The following is a 17,901-nucleotide window of genomic DNA, read 5'->3' on the forward strand; positions in this document are numbered from 1 at the left end:
CCTGAAAGGTCTTGAAATGAAATGAAATCTTTGAGTTTAGCACCCAACGATTATACTCTTTAGGCGCGTGCGTAGTCCTGCCCCCCCAAAAAAAACATCACGCAATCCTTCCAAAACAATTTTAATCGTTTGTACTTCGTTTGCTCCCATTTGCTACGAAGTTTGTACGTTTGCTCCCTTACCGTTCTCGAGAAAATAGAAATTTAAACTGAGGGGCCAGAAAAAGGTGGTCCCAGACCCTCGAATTAAAAACAGTCACAGAGAGGAACAGATGGTCGCATTCGTTTGTACTTTGTTTGCTCCCATTTGATCCGCAGTAGCTCCGTTTTCTCCCTTACTACTCCCGAGAAAATGGAACATTAAAGTGGGGGGCCAGAACAACGTCATCCCAGCCCCCACCCACCCAACAAAAATAATCGCTGAGGGGAACGGATGGTGGCATTCGTTTGTACTTCGTTTGCTCCCATTTGCTCCACAGTTTCTCCGTTTGCTCCCCTACCGTTCCCGAAAAAATAGAAATTAAAATGGGGGGCCAGAACAACATGGTCCCAGCCCCCCCACCCAATAGCAGAGAGGAATGGATGGTGACATTCGTTTGTACTTTGTTTGCTCCCATTTGCTCCGAAGTTTGTACTTTTGCTCCCCTACCGTTCTCGAGAAAATATAATTTTAAAGTGGAGCATAACCGGCATAACCGTGAGACGTAAAACTTTTAATTTGATTTTAGTAGTTTGTGTGTTATGACCGTTGATGGTAGCAATTGTTATGGGATATGAAATATTAATGACATACCTGTACATGTATTATTTCAACTTGAGTTTTGACTCCAAAATATTGAAAAATACACTGCTAAAGAGGGCATTTCCCTGTAGGTTAGGAATGTATTGTCCGCCATTTTGTGTTCGTTCCCTCCAAAAAATTCAGCCTGGAATCCTAAAAGACTTGCCACAGGAACCTATGTACCATAGCTCTATGGTGGATGCCTCCTCCTATTTCAATTCTTTAGAATCTTAGGACAAAATAAAATTTATGAGAAATATACAATCTGGAAAATCAGTAGTTTTGAAAACACGTCAGTCTATAAAACGGGAGATGGCGCTTTATGCATATGAACTAAGATTCTACCATCTTGTTTTGCGCCATTTTGAAGATATTCAGAATTAAATAGTTTATAGAAACAAGTTTTTTGCCTAAAGAAGTCGAGATTTCATATGACAATATTAAAAAATCATTAAAGGGAAATAATAGTTTTTACATATATGCAAATTTCGTGTCCACCATCTTGCTTTCCGCCATTATGAAAGTCTTCAGAGTAGAGCAAGTGATATGAGCGAATAGCTCGCATCCGAAATCCCTAGGTTTGGTGTCAAAATATTGGAAATCCACCGCAAAAAATGTAAGTTCTTGTATAGGATAAGAATTTGGAGTCCGCCATTTTGTTTTCGCCATTTTAGGCTCTTTCCCCCCAAAATTCAGCCTGGCATCCGGCAAGGCGTGTTACAGGGATCTATGTACCATGACTAGTGCTCTCAAACGGGTCGGGTTGACCCGACCCGACCCGTGACCCATCCTCGGGTCGGGTCAGCTGAAGTCGGGTTACGGGTCGGGTCGGGTTGTCGGATCGAGTCAGTCGGGTCAGTTCGGTCGGGTTGTTGGGTCAGGCTACTCGGGTCGGATTGTCGGGTCGGGTCAGTCGGGTCAGTTCACTTTGGTAAACTGAGTTTAGGTTGAGCTTAAACTCGGCTGGAGTCGAAAGCTGCTGTTTTTCACTAGCTTCCTAATTAAAAATAGCAATTTACAATTGATTTTATAGAAGCCATAAATCTATTTTGAAAACTCAGTGGTGGAGCGTTCACCTCTGGTGCTTGGGGTCCGGGATTCAAACCCTGCTCCAGCCAAGTGAACTTTGTGGTGGACAAACACCGTATGCATGGGTTCTCCCGTTTCCTCCCACTTTCTTCATTCCACCATTTCATTCATTTCTCATAATCACCGTCTCCTTTAGCCTAACCGGCATAACCGTGGGACGTAAAACTCAAAGATTTCATTTTCATTTCTATTTTGAACACTTGCAGCTAGTGTTTTTTTAATGGTAAATGCTTATTTTTGTACTTGTGTGTACTTTAATTTTTAAATGTGGAAGATTGATTTTACCCTACGCCAATATGGAGTCTGGATTTAGAACAAAACTAGAAGTTGTTTAAGCAAGGCCAAAAGAAAGATTGGATATGGACGACCAAGCCCAAGCAGGGCCGCGGTAACTCAGTGGTAGATAATTCATCTCTGGTGCATGGTGTCCATGGTTCGATCCCAGCTTGTGCTAAGTGGGCTTTGTGGTGGAGAAACGCCGTGTGGTGGGTTTTCTCGAGGTTCTCCTCTTTCCTCCCACTTTCTTCATTCCACCATTGCATTCATTTCTCATGGTCACCATATCCCTTGGCCTCGGTGCAGAATCGAGGGACCTTAAACTGGATATTTCATTTTATTTCACCAAGCCCAAGAACATCGATACAAGAATAAGATAAAGATTGGATATGCAAGACGAAGTTCATAGTAATCTTGCTCTTGGCCTTGTTTTGGTGATCACGAAGTAGCGATGAGCATATTTTCTTGCTTTCCGTATAGTATGAAAGATCATAATCAAAATCACACTAGGTCTTCATTTGTACCGATGAGGCGAGCATTCTTTGCTCTTTTATAGCGTGAAAGACCACCAAGACTACGAAATGCAGGACCAAGACTTGACTGTGTAAGACAAATAATAAGACGCAATATTGATGACTAAGACCCAGGGTGGAATTGTTTGAATTTCATTTGTTGGGCTGAAAGTGATGAAATAAAATTAGTACTTTATAATTAATTATCATACTGTATTTTTAAATTATAAATTACAAAGTTCATATTATGTATTTTCTTACTTGCAACTATATATACTCTAAAATACGTTTTAATTACCGAGAAAGAAAAATCAAAACTGGCGCGGGTTCCGGAATCATAAGAACCTATTTTGGAATGAAAGTTGAAGGGTTAGAAAAAATCACAGGTGTTCTCCCGTTTCCTCAACCCTTATCATTGTATTTGGTCTAGGAATTAATTCGTGCGGGTGGACAAGAGATGGCGCAACGAACGGAGCGTCCCACAGTTCTGTGTATCCACACGTGTGTTGCAAACCCCTGTCATCGCGTATCGTTCGTAGTATAGGGCAGTGGATTAAAGCGTCAACAACACCAGTTTGTAGTTAAGTGAACATGGCGCAATTTGTGCCTGATAAAGTGTTTTTGCGGAGTGTCCTGCTGCATTACTTTAACATGCAGAAAAGTGCGACTGAAAGTCATCGTATTTTGGTGGAAGTGTATGGTGACCATGCTCTAGCTGAGCGAACGTGTCAGAAGTGGTTTGCACGGTTTAGAAGTGGTGATTTCGGCTTGGCAGACCAAGAGCGAGCTGGACAGCCAAAAAAATTTCAAGACGAAGAATTGACAGCATTGCTCGAGCAGGATTCGTGTCAAACGCAGGAACAACTTGCAGCAGCATTAGGCGTTGATCAAACAACAGTCTCCAAACGCTTGAAAGCCATGGGAATGATTCAAAAGATGTCACATTGGGTTCCACATGAATTGAAAGACAGAGACGTTGAAAGACGAAAAACCATTTGCGAATTGCTGTTTCAACGACAGAGCAGAAAGGGGTTTCTGCATCGAATTATTACGGGTGATGAGAAGTGGATCCATTACGAGAACCTTAAACGAAAAAAGGCCTGGGTGAAACCAGGTGAACCAGGTCCATCACAACCAAAACGAGATATTCACTGTGCAAAGGTTATGCTGTGCATATGGTGGGATATGAAAGGTGTGGTGTACTATGAGCTGCTGCAACCGGGTGAAACTATGAATGGAGAACGTTATCGACGACAATTAATGCGTTTGAAGCAAGCTCTGGCCAGAACACGACCAGAATGGGAGAACAGACATGATAAGCTTATTGTTCAACATGATAACGCTCGCCCACATGTCGCAAAACCGGTCAAAACCTATTTAGAAAATGTCGGATGGGAAGTTTCACCCCACCCGCCGTATTCACCAGACGTTGCTCCTTCGGACTACTACTTGTTCGATTGCATGAACAACGATTTGATTGGACAGCGGTTTACTTCTTCAGAAGATATGGGTCTCTGACATGAAGTCCGCTTCCAAGGATGAGGACTTCTTTCGCCACGGAATCCGTACATTGCCTGACAGATGGGCGAAAGTGATGGCTAGCGATGGACAATATTTTTCTTAAGGTATTTATGTATTTTGTGTTTGTACTACAGCTTCAATGTGTGCGTACCAACCGCACGAATTAATTCCTAGACCAAATAGTTAAACGATTTCCTTTTGTCTCCGCCAAGAGACTCTTGCTACTGCCTTCCTAGAAGACCCTCCTGCCGTCCGAGCAGGTGAGAACACTGACCTTGAATAAAAATTTCGTCACATAGAACTAAAGCAAGAAAAAAAAATAAATTTCTCCCATGTCGGACACTGGTATCAGTCATAAAAGGAAATAACCAAACCTCAAAAGTGCCAAATATTCATTAAGATGCATATACAAATCCCCTGCTTGATCTAGCTAGTAGCTAACGTGTAAGACTTCGGTACACGTGGTCCGGGTTTAATTTCCAATGGGAGTGCATTTTGGCGTTCACCCCGTGTCGTGACCTATAGTGCTCTCAAACGGGTCGGGTCCGACCCGTGATCCGACCCGACCCGTTGAGAGCACTAACCATGACCCTACGGTGGATGCCTTCTCCTAACACAAATGCCATCCGTTCATTTTTTATTGTATTTCCGAAAAATAATAATAAAAATATCCTTTGTACTAAAACTAAGTCACTGGTTCTAAATGAGTATTAAACAAAAATTCCTATCTTCTCTATATGCATGTCATTAATATTTCATATATCATGACAATCATTGCCACCAATTGTCATAACACCCAAACTACAAAAAAACAAAATATTAATGGAGCCCAGGCAACTGAGAAGCAAATCGAAGTTAACGAAGTACAAAATAATGCCACCATCCGCTCCTCTATGACATTATGATTATTTGAGTGGGATGCTGAGACAATTTTATTCTAGTCTCCACTTTAAAGTTCCATTTCCTCGGGAATGGTAAGGGAGTAAACATAGCTACCGCGAAGCAAACCAAGTACAAATGAATGTCGCCATCCGTTCCTCTTTGAAATTATTTTCAATTCGAGGTGCTGGGACTACGTTTTCCTGAACCACCAGTTTAATGTTCCATTTTCTCGGGAACAGCAGGGGAGCAAATTGAGAAACTGTGGAGAAAATGGGAGCGAACGAAGTACAAACGAATGCGACCATCTGTTCCTCTGTACCATTGGATGGGAGGCTAAAACCACGTTGCTCTTGCTCCTCCACTTTAAAATTCTATTTTCTCGCGGAAGTTAGGGGAGCAAACGGAGAAACTGCGGAGCAAATGGGAGCAAACGAAGTACAAACGAATGCCACCATCCGTTCCCCTCAGCGATTATTTTTAGTTGGGTGGGTGGGGGCTGGGATGACGTTGTTCTGAGCCCCCACTTTAATGTTCCATTTTCTCGGCAACGGGAAGGGAGCAAACGGAGCTACTGTGGAGCAAATGGGAGCAAACGAAGTACAAACGAATGCGACCATCTGTTCCTGTCTGTGACTGTTTTTAATTCGAGGGTCTGGGACCACCTTTTTCTGGCCCCTCAGTTTAAATTTCTATTTTCTCAGGAACGGTAGGGGAGCAAACGTAGACACTTCGGAGCAAATGGGAGCAAACGAAGTACAAACGAATGCCACTATCCGTTCCTCTCTGCTATTGGGTGGAGGGGCTGGGACCAAGTTGTTCTGCCCCCCACTTTAAATTTATATTTTTTCGGGAACGGTAGAGGAGCAAACGGAGAAACTGTGGAACAAATGAGAGCAAACGAAGTACAAACGAATGCCACCATCCGTTCCCCTCAGCGATTATTTTTAGTTGGGTGGGTGGGGGCTGGGACGACGTTATTCTGGCCCCCCACTTTAAGGTTCCATTTTCTGGGGAACGGTAAGGGAGCAAACGGAGCTAATGCGGATCAAATGGGAGCAAACGAAGTACAAACGATTAAAATTGTTTTCGAAGAATTGCGTGATGATGGGGGGGGGGGCAGGACTACGCACGCTCTTTAGGCTAATGAAGATGAATGATTATGGCACGTGAATGATGATGGAAGAATTGGTGGAATGAGAAATTGAAGGAAACGGGAGCATCCTGAAAAAAAACTTGGAAACGATTGGAAAATTCTATACCCTTCTGGGATGCTAGTTATTTCAAAGTCAAACTGTGATGTCACATTTTAACGTGATATTAGGCCTATTGCATGTTATCTCGATTCCATGTAGAAAGGTCCGGACGAAAGAGCGAAAACAGAAAGGCCGTGGTCAAAACTGCCCGTATCATAAGTGCCCGGATCAAAGCGGTTTTGTTAGAAGTGCCTCGCGTCAATAGGGTCCCAGAGAGCTTCCTCGTGCCTAAGCAGTTAGCGTACGCGCCTTTGGAGTGGAAGACCCGGGTTCGACTTCCGACGATAGCTCATGTGGTTCAGAACCCACGTTAAGCTGTAGATTCACTTCTCATTTAGCCTCGTTCCTGAAAGCGGCGCTAAACTGTAAATTACGGTAACCAATCAATGAAAAGGGGGCGCACACCAAAATGGCCTTGCGTAAAAAGGACCAGAATCAAAAAGGCCCCTCGTAAAAATTATCTGAGACCAAAATATGAAAAGTGCACATCAATTAAAAAAATATAAATAAAAATAAAATAAAATAGAAAAGAAAGAAAGATCATCTGTGGATAATACCTGCTTTATTTGTGCTGAAAGCACACGTGTGTATGTTCCACTTTTGTTGTTTTATGGATGTTTGCTTCCAGGTTAGTGCTTCCCATGCAACTGTCTAATGCTCGAAGGAATTGAACATGCATGCAATACATAATTTTACTTCATTCTACGGAGTGATTTCCAATCTTCATTAGCCGGCACTTTACTCTTCACAAAGCCTGCATACTTTCCGCGCTTCTTCTTCCAGTTTGTTGGTCATACGTACCTTTTGTCTTACCCTTTCTGCGTTTTCAGATGCAGCATTAAATTTTCAATTGTTCTCCAACTTACACAAGTTCGGAGGCTTCCCTCGCAAACATATTTGAGATCAGTAACCAAGTTCTTTCATCACAAATATAATAGGTAGTGTCCACATAATAAAACTTCTGTTTTTTTCTTTCTTTATATTTACTTTGATGCTTTGATTTTAGGTCATCAATTTCAGGCTGTTTTGATGTGAAGCTTCGGAAGGCACGATGGCTCAGTGGTAGGCTTCTGGTGTGGGGTCACTGGTTCGATCTCTGGCCAAGTAAGTTTTGTGGTGGACAACATCGTCTCCGTGGGTTCTCTCAGGGTACTCCCGTCTCTTCCCACATTCTTATTCCACCAATTCTTGTATTATCATTCACTTGCTTAAATCATCCATTTCCCTCTGCCTAACCGACATACTCGTGGAACGTTAAACGGAAATTTTTCATTTCATTTTCCAGGGGTTGCTGACAGTTCGCCGGTGGGTTACCGTTAAGGTATTTTTTAACGCATTTTACATATTGGACCTACGTTTGACTATGTTTTGTACCCGAACTAACTAGAGGCTACACAAATATTAACGCTCAAATCTAAGTATAGCTCTAACTCTTGTCTTAAGAGTCTTCATCCCGGCGAAATTAAAATACAGCTAATTTTACAGTAATTATGTGATATCTTCAAATACATAAAAGATAATCGAAATGTGGAACAAGAGCGCCCTAGACAATATCATTTTACATGAGAAACCGTTATCACGACTCACTTATCTGCTTTCGATTTCGAGCCATTTTGAAAATCGACATTTATTTTCGTGTTTCTAAACAGCTGAAAACATGAAGGCACTAGGTGGCTTGTGATAACGGTACCTCACGCAAAATGATATTGTCTAAGGCGCTCTTCTTCCATATTTCAATTATCTTTTATCCGTTTGAAGATATCACATAATTACTGTACAATTAGCGGTATTTTAATTTCGCCGGGATGAAGACTCTTAAATAGTTCTTCGTTGATGTCAATCAAAATATCTGCTCATTTTCAAGTAATTAAATTAAAACAATATACTTTAATGTGCAATTTAATCGTCACAATAGTTTTAAATATGAAGATTGCTAGCACGACAACACTATCTATTGGCCAAGGCTGACAGTGCACATACAGAGCGGTGAGTGCTAACTATTAGGATCATTATTACTTCAGACTGTGACTTCTTCTTTGACAATGAGGTTATAAAGTATGGACGAGTTGTTTTTTTTTATTATTATTATTATTTAAAATAGAATATCAAGCTTACAAGGTTAGGACCTTGGAACAAGAGCATGGGAAAAAGAGAGACGCATAATATATATCTACTTAAATACTATTTAATAGACATGCTCATGACATGTTTGTATTCATATGATAAGCAGGTAAATTACTTGAGTATAACCACTATTTTGTTTTCAACACGTGGTAAGCAACATCATATAAGGACTAGGAATTAAGTATTGTCCCACTTGATCCTTGCACTGCTGTGACTTTGGGAGATATTAGAACAATTTTCATATTGAACTTGCGAAGTTTGTTGTCAAGAGATTTAACGTGAACGAACATATAGTGCTTTCTTGACTTGACCCTGCACTGCAGCTATTGTGGGAAGTCTTCCTGCAACCAAGATGCTACTATCTGCAGGAGCTGATACGGAAATTGGAGAAGCCAGAATCAACCGAACACCGCTTTATTACATAACGTGGAGTGCTCATCCGGAGATTTTACTTGAACTCAAAACCAAAGCTAACATCCACGCAGAGGACACAGAACTGAAGAGTCCCGTTTATGTACACAGACAAAGAATATACCATGACAACCCATGACGTCACGTTCGCAGACCGACGGTAGCGCCATCACACTCAGGGGATACATCATCCCGCCCACCGAGTGTTAATTGGATCTTTCGCTGTGCAGACGATCCAAACTGATTTCAATAACACACATTCAAAGTTGCTCTTCTGTATGTGTCGTTGGTCTGTGTTCGTGTAGCCGCTAAGGAGAGTAATCATGACTGTGTTCTTATTTTACTCTAAGAGAGGGCGAGCGTGTATCGGCACTGCCCGTTCGCATTTCTGTTTTGAACAACGATGTAAATACTCTAACCATAATAATGAAACTAGGATTGAGGATACCCACTGATATATTTGCAGAACACTAGATCAAAAACTTTGTTCAACTTAGGGTGCACTGTTGTAGTGGCTAGTACGTTCGTCTTTGGTGTACAGGGTTCCGGGTTCGATTCCTGGTGGGAGAGCCTTTGTCATTTTAACTGTCCTCGACGTTTCTGTGTTCGTGTTCCTGTCGTTCTGGGTTACTGGAAAAACGAGTTAAACAAGTAAAAAGCGAGTAAAATTAAGTATAAGCATAGTAATAAGTAGTTAAGAAAGTGCTAGACGGCTCGCCTCTGGTGCGTGATGTCCCTGTTTCAATCTCCGCCCTAGTAAGTTTGTGGTGGACCACAGTGTGACCGTAGGTTTTCTCGGGGTGCTCCGGTTTCCTTCCATATTATCATTGCACGGATTTTTCCATCATCACTCACTTCTCTGAATTATCTGTCCTCCTTTTTTTTTTTTTTTTTTTTTTTTTTTTTGCCTACAACGTTTATCACCGCCTCAAAACATTAAAACAAATAAAATAACTTCGTTATATGATTGCTATATCCTACATCAAAACGTTTCGGTCGTACATCAAAATATCTCATTATTTAAATATCTGAAATTATAATTAATCTCCTGACAGCTTTAGTGTGTTAATTTTATTTATATTGCTAATGAAAATCAAGTCTAAAGATTGTAAAACATTTCCTTGAGAAGAGTTCAAGTAGTATTTTCTTGAATAAATTATCTTTTAAAATGTATTCAATGAAGTCTAGTTTCACACGATAATTAAGGCAAATTAATTGATAATACGTGTACAAATTGATTTATATTTCTTGGTCGTTATTCATCCGTTAATAAGGTGTGATATACTTCAAAGGGTAATCAGGCTGTTATACATAAAGTAATTTTATCTCAACACTTCTCTCTTTTCCCACATTTTAATTGGCATGGCAACTTAATATTCAGTGTTGCTCAGTTTAATGAGACGAAAGTGTCCAACAAAAGTTTTCATAACAAAACCAGTTGAGAATGCTCCAAGATCATTGCCAACCAACTTAAAAATAATGGAGAGATGGAGCGGGAAGGATAACTGTGACTTTCACTACATGTAAAAGTAAATCTTTTTATCCGCACTTCCTTCTGTTTCTCGCAAAATATTATCTCTCTATAACTACTTGGTGCCAAAATGTTCACCATGCTCTTACATACTTATCAACACTAATATCATCTCTCTATGACTTACGGTTCCAGATATAAAGCTCCTTAAATCTCCCAAAAACGAAGCTACTTTTTTTTTCCCAATGTCTCGGGAACGGTAAGTCATAGAGAGATGATATTAATGTTAATCAATACCTTAAAGCAGTGTTTCCCAACCTTTTTCAACTTGCGGCACACTACGGGTGTAACTTGAATTCTCGCGGCACACTCATAGATATTATTATTATTTTATTTGCAAATATAAAATACCATGGTATTTTTTTTTTTTTTTTTTTTTTTGTGATTACCGATATCCTTCTCACAGAGATGAATGCTCGATTACTGGTTTTCCCCTATGCTAATTCATTAACTTTATTTTTTTGTTCTAATTTTAAAATAAAAAAGCAATTGCAATGAAATATAGGACTCAGATTTTTAAAAATACGCTTTCTTTTTCGAAAACTGTATCCAACCTTTCACTAAGAACGAAGATCACTAAATAACGAACGTACAAACAAATGTCTTGCACTTTTAACTTTGCTGTTTTAACCAAAAGCGGTGTATATTGTTGCAATCACACAGTTTGCGATGCGTCGAAGTCAAAACACACCTGTTGAACAAAATGTTGTTCTATCATTCACGTGCGAATGAGTGTTCTACGAACGTTCACTTGACGCCTATCGTACAAGTGCTTCCAATTCTCGGTAGTATGACTCTCAATTGAAGCGTAACATAGCAGCTAACTGTGGAAATGTGTACGAACCGAAATACTGTCTGGTACACAGTAATAGATGTAGAATAATATATTACAATTACAGGAATTTTTCTATAGTAGAAATTCATAGTATTGTCAAATACAAAAATATACATTTTTCCTATGTCTTGCAATTTGGTTGCTACAGAACTAATAATTTTGTTTCGATTTCCTCGCGGCACACCAGCGGTCCATTCGCGGCACACCAGTGTGCCGCGGCACACCGGTTGGGAAACGCTGCCTTAAAGAATAATAAACTCTTTGGTACCAATATTAACTGGTGGCCATTCGCCAAACCAGTGGTCAGTTGGACAGTAGCCACGGGCTACTATTTGGTACCGAAATGTTTAAGATTCTCTTAGGTATTGATCAACACCAATATCATTTCCCTATTACTTACGGTTCACGAGACATGGCTCCTGAAATCTCCGGAGATCAGTCATTTTTGGGCCAATATCTCGGGAACGGTAAGTGACGAGAAAAAATCCATCACTTTCACAGATAGTTTTTGAAGCTTTATCGAATGGAGGACTCAAAATTAAAAAAAAAAAAAATGCAAATAACAGACATACAGACACCCACACGGACATTCATATAAATTCAGTAACGAACTTTTAAAGTTCGTTCAAGATCTTGAAAACAAAATTTTATTTATACTAGTTCGACACAAAATTTGTTCCAATCCTATAATTCAATGTGTTTTATTCACGTCGAAATTTGAAACATGTTACATCTATGAGGAACATAAACGTTTCCTTTCGAACATTTGTAACTTTTCATTACGATACAGTTTGGTCTTTTAATATAGAGTATTTCTGATAGAAATTTAGCTGTAAAATAGCATCCTTCAATTTTCTCTTTCTTTATTTATTTCTGTTTCTTTTCTTTCTTTCTTTTTTTGGTCAGTTTGCATTAGTAGTCTGAAATGGAGGATATGACCAACGCTACCTACTGGGTATATTAGAATGCATTTTGGATCAGTACGTTCAATGAACACTACCGAATTTGCATTCGAACCACGCGGAAACAAAGTATGTGTGTTAAACTTTTGACATTATCCTAGATGTGTCTCGGAGATCTACAGTTCTACTTGAAATTGAGTATGCTATCCATTATGAAAGTGACATAATAAATGTTTAAAGCATCCTCTATATATTCGAATAGTTCTGAAAAAAATATGTAAAAACAAACGTTATTTCTATATTACTGTTGGATTTGTGAAAACGGAACTTCATAATGCTAGGTTATTTTCTTACTATATTTGAATTCCACGGTTTTATCAGTTCTCCCTTTTTGTTTTCTTCTTCTCTCTCTCTCTCTCTCTCTCTTTCTTTGTGCCTCATTTTTGAATCTCTGTGTAATATACATCTATTGGTTTCAATTTTTCATTGTGTGTGTTGGAGTTTCTCCCTTCATTAACCAATGAATCTTGTTTCGTCTCAGTTTTATTATTTCATTTTATCGAAACTAATGCATGTTTAGTTTGAAATTAGAAATGCGCTCATGTTGTTAGCTAATTTTAGTATGGGAGAGAAGAAAGGAGGAGAGAGACAGAGAGTCTCTTTACCTGACACGATTATCGGATAAGAAGGCGTATATTGGGTGGCCTAACTGCACGAAGCAATTTTATTGATGCGGAGTGTACAACTATATTTTCCATCTTCCCAGCATTTCATTCTTGACGGAATTAGATATTCCTCCATCAAACGTTTGGAATCTTCGAGTGTAATGTCCGATGACTATGCCCTTTAGGCTAAGGGAGACGGATGATGAAGGCAAGTGAATGATGATGGAAGATTTGGTGGAATGAAATGTGGATGAAAACGGGAGCACCACGAGAAGACAAACGAACGCTATGCTGTTCTCCACAAACTTGCTTGACTAGGCATCGAATCAAGGACCCTACGCATCACAGGTAAACACCATATCATTGAGCTACCATGTTCCCCGACATTACCAGTGGGATATCCCATAAAGAACACAGCTTTCGAAATGCCCGCCATTTCTGTTCTATTAAGTTGGCACTGAACGTTACACGATATTCATCTGCTACCTTTGTGATTAGGAGTCACGTAGCGCTGAATAGCACATGATAGTCATCTGTTTTCTGTGCAGGTATGAATGGGGCGCTTCACGACCGACATAGTTTATCTCTGAATTCTTTCAATTAACTTCTATTTTATTTTATTTTCATCAGTATTATAACAACTAACTAACTAGCTCTATGGCATATGGAACCAGATGGTTCAATGCCGAGTTCACAAAAGCTCTCCATTGACTTCTGTGCTTATCTAACTGGATCCAGTTTACATTTTGTAATAATATTTCTGTGAGATCCGTCTTAATGTTGTCCTCACATCTGCACCTAGTTCTTGCTAATGGGTATTTTCCGATTGGATTTCCAGTTAAAATTTCGATTTTTCTCCCTGCTTTCTTCTATTGTTGTTACATGCCCTGCCCTCCTGAGCCTTTAGATTTGATGACTCTAACAATTTTTGGTAAACCGTATAAATTGTCTTGTTCTTCGTTATGAAGTTCCAGCCGTTTTCCGTTCCAGTTCCTCTTGGTTCGAATATTCGTCTCAGGATCATATTCTCAAATACTTTCAGTCTACATTCTTTCCTCAGAGTGAGCGACCATGTTTCGCAAGCATACACCACAGCAGGAGTGATTATCGCTTTGAATTGTAGGTCCACATTGTTATAGCCTTGGTCCTCAAAGAAACGCCAAATTGTAATCCAACCAAAGTGCCATAGTTTGTGACTCTAGCGTAGATCCAGAACTACCTCGTGGCTAAATGGTCAGCATACAAGTGGTTCGGATCCCACTTTAAGCTCTAGGTCCACATCATATATACTATAGCATTGGTTCACAATGAAACGCTAAGCACCCTAGATGCTAAGCGGTTAGAGTACACGCCTTTGGCGTGGGAGACCAGTGTTCGATTCCCGGTGGGATCTCATGGGGTTCAAATCTCACATTAAGCTGTAGACCCACGTCTCATACAGCCTCTCTGCTGAAAGAGACCGTGAACTTAAAATCAAATCAAATAAGACGCTAAACTTCAAATTAATAAGAATCAATCGTAGCTCTAGAATATGAAACTAACTCCAATGCTTGTTCATGTACTTTAAAACATTATGTCCCCGCGTAGCGTCGTCGCTAACGTTCTCGTCTTTGGTGCGAGCGGTCCCAGGTTCAATTCCCGGTGGGGACACCCGGGTAAAAATGTGTAAAAATCTTTTTCAGGCCTGACATCCTGAGTGAGGTTTTCCTGGATTTTCCTCATTCACACCAGGAAAATGCCGGGATTATACTTAATATATAGGTCCCAGTCCGCTTCCTTCCTTCCCCAATACTTATTTCCTACCCATCCCTCGGATATTGTAATCACCGATTGACGTCATCTTTCATACCGGACACACTAACATGGCCAAACCCAGAAATTCAATTCCTAAATCCTAACATTAGAAAATTAAGTTTCAAGTGTTTCACTTTTATTTATGGAATCTACTATCTTGTTCCTAAGCAGGTGAAAATATCACCGAACTGGCAACACTTGTATTATGAGTACAATGAAGCACACACATAACATAAATTCATTTCTTTTCTTTGGGAAGAATACGTAGATTTCGTTCACAGACAGCACTCTGAGGGAAGTTCCATTCATTCTGTTTTGTTGGTTTCGGAAAAATGCACATGAAAATTCCACAGAACAAAACAATCAACAGTGGAATCTTCTCTCCCCAGCTTTTCATTCATAACAACAGAAGAAAACATTTTATGGGAGATTTTGGAACTTCTGCTGTTGTTTTCAAACACTTCAAATTCACATGTATATAAACTTTGTATTGCTAAATATTTATGCAGTAGCCTTTTGTGTGTCGCTTTCAAGTACACACGTCGTACATCTTTTAACAATGGTGACAACAACCAAGGTAAGCGGTTAATTGTATCATTTTCTTGTAAGTTAGTTACTTTGAACTTTAAACTCTGTTTTCGAAAGGAACAGTGACTTAATGGTACAGCGCTTACCGCAAGTGCGTGGGGTCCCCGATTCGATCCCCATCCAAGTAAGTTTGTGGTGGACAATATCGTGTTCTTGGGTTTTCTCGGGGTACTTCCATTTCCTTCCACTTTCTTATTCCATCAATTCTACCATCATCATTCACTTGCCTTAATCACCGTCTCCCTTAGCCTAAAGGGCATTATCGTGGGAAGTTAAACTGAAAGATTTTATTTCATTTTTAAACGCTGTTTCCAGCACAGAATCACGCGATTAAGTGAGGTCCAGGCTTTGCTTCAGATTTTCTTTTTTGGGGGGAGAAGGCAAAATCAAAACAGGAAGAAAGCATAGGAACAGTATTTCCTAAATGGCATGCCCTGTGCAACAGTAACATATAATTGCAATTTGATTTACCTTAGTTACAGGGGGCGGTTGACCAACTCTGAGCAAGGGGTTGTTGATGCTCTGGAGGAAACACTGGGAAGAGTCCAGGTTCTGCAAGTTTGTGATAGACAAGGCCGTATTCGTGGGTTCTTTCTAGGTTCTTTCGTTTCCTCCCACATTTTCATTCGATCAATGCTTCCATAATAATCCACTTTTATTAATATTCGTCTCCACAACCCTAAAGCACATAAGTGTGTAGCACAAAATATTATTTTTTTCTCTCTCTCTTCATTACCAACTAGGATATAGACCTACAGATAACGTGGAACTACAGCTTTTTTTTTTTCTTAGATAAGAAGGAACATAAGAAGTAGCCAATTACAAGCGATATTCCGTGCGGTGTTGCCGGATTGCGGGCTCCCCTTTCTGTTCTCGCTGTTTCTCCATCTAGAAGTATGGCAAATTAATTAGCAGGATTATTTTCATGTGTTATTCCAGTAAAATGTAGAATTTTCAGTGTGCTTACCAGACATAGAGTGAGTCAGTGGGTCGTGGTTCAGCAGGATGTGACCCGCTGCGTCCCATCACCCACCGTGACCCACTCTAACCTACCGACTCACTCTGTTCAGTGAATTGTAGATAGCATCTTGTGAACAGTGGCGAATTTGTCTACATTTTACTTTCAAGGCCTACATGTTTCTTCCTTTTTCATTTGATGTATTTCTTACCTGCGATGAGTATATCTAACTGATAAAGGAACTTCAGGCACTTTTGGATGTCGATATTTGCAAATTGTAATAATAGTGATATAACTTACTACTTGGCTTTCAAGACAGAGTTGAGTTTTACACTTTCTCCTTTTACGTTGGTCTTTACCTTGATTTGTGACTTAAATTTTATTTTTTTCCACTGAAAAATATCGATAATTCAACAAGGAAATAATTATACTATGATAATTTAATTGAAATTAATCGAAATTTGGCTCATGACAAACACTTTTCCATTTTATATCCTAAAGGTCAGATCCACCGTTATTATAACAGAACAGTGCTTGAGCTATTGACCGTAGGAATTGAAAATCTGATTAGAGATAATTTCACAGCCTTGCTTTATTACAAGTATATTCTCTTTATTCAGTGGAGAGGAGGGCGTGGATCATGGGTCAGAGTTGATGATCATGCGTTTTGGTGAGTCAGAGTGTCATGGTGGATGTTGAGTCAAAGTGTGTCATTGGTCAGTGGGTCATTTATCATGGATGGTGGTGGGTCAACGGATCAATGTTTCATTGACCCACGTCATCTCTGCTGCCTACTAGAAATATAAAGAGCAACTTATCTATTGATTTATCCAAGTGCAAGGGATAAAAGCTTATCGTCTTCACCACCGTTACCACTATTGTTCATGTCAGTCTGAGTTTTGACGTTGTGTGAGTCTTATAAATTTATTATTACCAGTTGCAAAATCTTGCTACATCCTGTTTTTCATCAAGACATTTTCTTGTCATTTGTCCGTATGTTGCACACAAGATTTTCAGTCTTTTCGTGTTACATGAATAATTTATTCATTAATCAGTTTTCCTACTTCTGTCAGTTTGAATGCCTTATTTTTCCTTGCAACTTTCCGCTTTACTGCAGACCGTATAAGCTCAATCGTTTTGTAATGACAGTGAAAGGGCGGTAAGCGAACTATCTCGTGTCCTCTTTTGTTTGCAAGTTGGTCTAGTGCATGCATTTTAGATTGGTTTTTGAACAGTATTACGTGCTGCAATAGCTTAACCATAGTCTCCGTTGCCAAAAATTCAGCACCTTTTTGTTGTATCCATTCAATGTCGACAGGATAGATGTAGAATATATCCTACCTAACTATATATAAAACTACACAAACTGATAAAATAAATGGGTACTTTCGGTTGACGTGGAAAGTTCAAATTTATCATGATTAAAGCTTTCCGAAACTAACACACAGGAAAATGACCAAAAGTGAATATTTTTAATTTTTAGGGGGTCTAAATGCGCGATGAAGAATCTCCCCATGTTATTTAAATGGATGTTTTTCTGGACTTATAATCTCATGTTTTAGGTACTTGGAATTGGAATAAAAACTTGAAATTCGGTATGCTTGTACGTTTCCGTTAGCGTTAACTAAGTAAATAAGTAAAACTAAAAATTTCCAAATGTAGAGTGGTTTTATGGGGAACTAAAAGCTCTTTCCCATGCTACTTATATGATATACTTTTTACACCCCCAAATTATTGGGCACTTGCTGTAGGGCCAGAGAGATTAAATTTGACGTTATTA

The 17,901-nt window shown here is 39.5% G+C and overlaps 1 long non-coding RNA gene across 1 annotated transcript in view; it reads left to right on the plus strand.

Annotated features, from left to right (window-relative positions):
• Positions 1-15,070: 15,070 nt before the first annotated feature.
• LOC145674533 (uncharacterized) overlaps positions 15,071-17,901 on the plus strand; it is a 52,303-nt gene continuing 49,472 nt past the window's right edge. Inside the window, exon 1 of the long non-coding RNA XR_014128970.1 lies at positions 15,071-15,152. This is a non-coding gene — a long non-coding RNA (uncharacterized LOC145674533). The remainder of the gene's footprint in view (positions 15,153-17,901) is intronic.

This window comes from Thermobia domestica, chromosome 17 (genome assembly GCF_964235325.1).
Source record: "Thermobia domestica chromosome 17, izTheDome1.hap1.1, whole genome shotgun sequence".
NCBI classification, from domain to species: Eukaryota; Metazoa; Arthropoda; class Insecta; order Zygentoma; family Lepismatidae; genus Thermobia; species Thermobia domestica.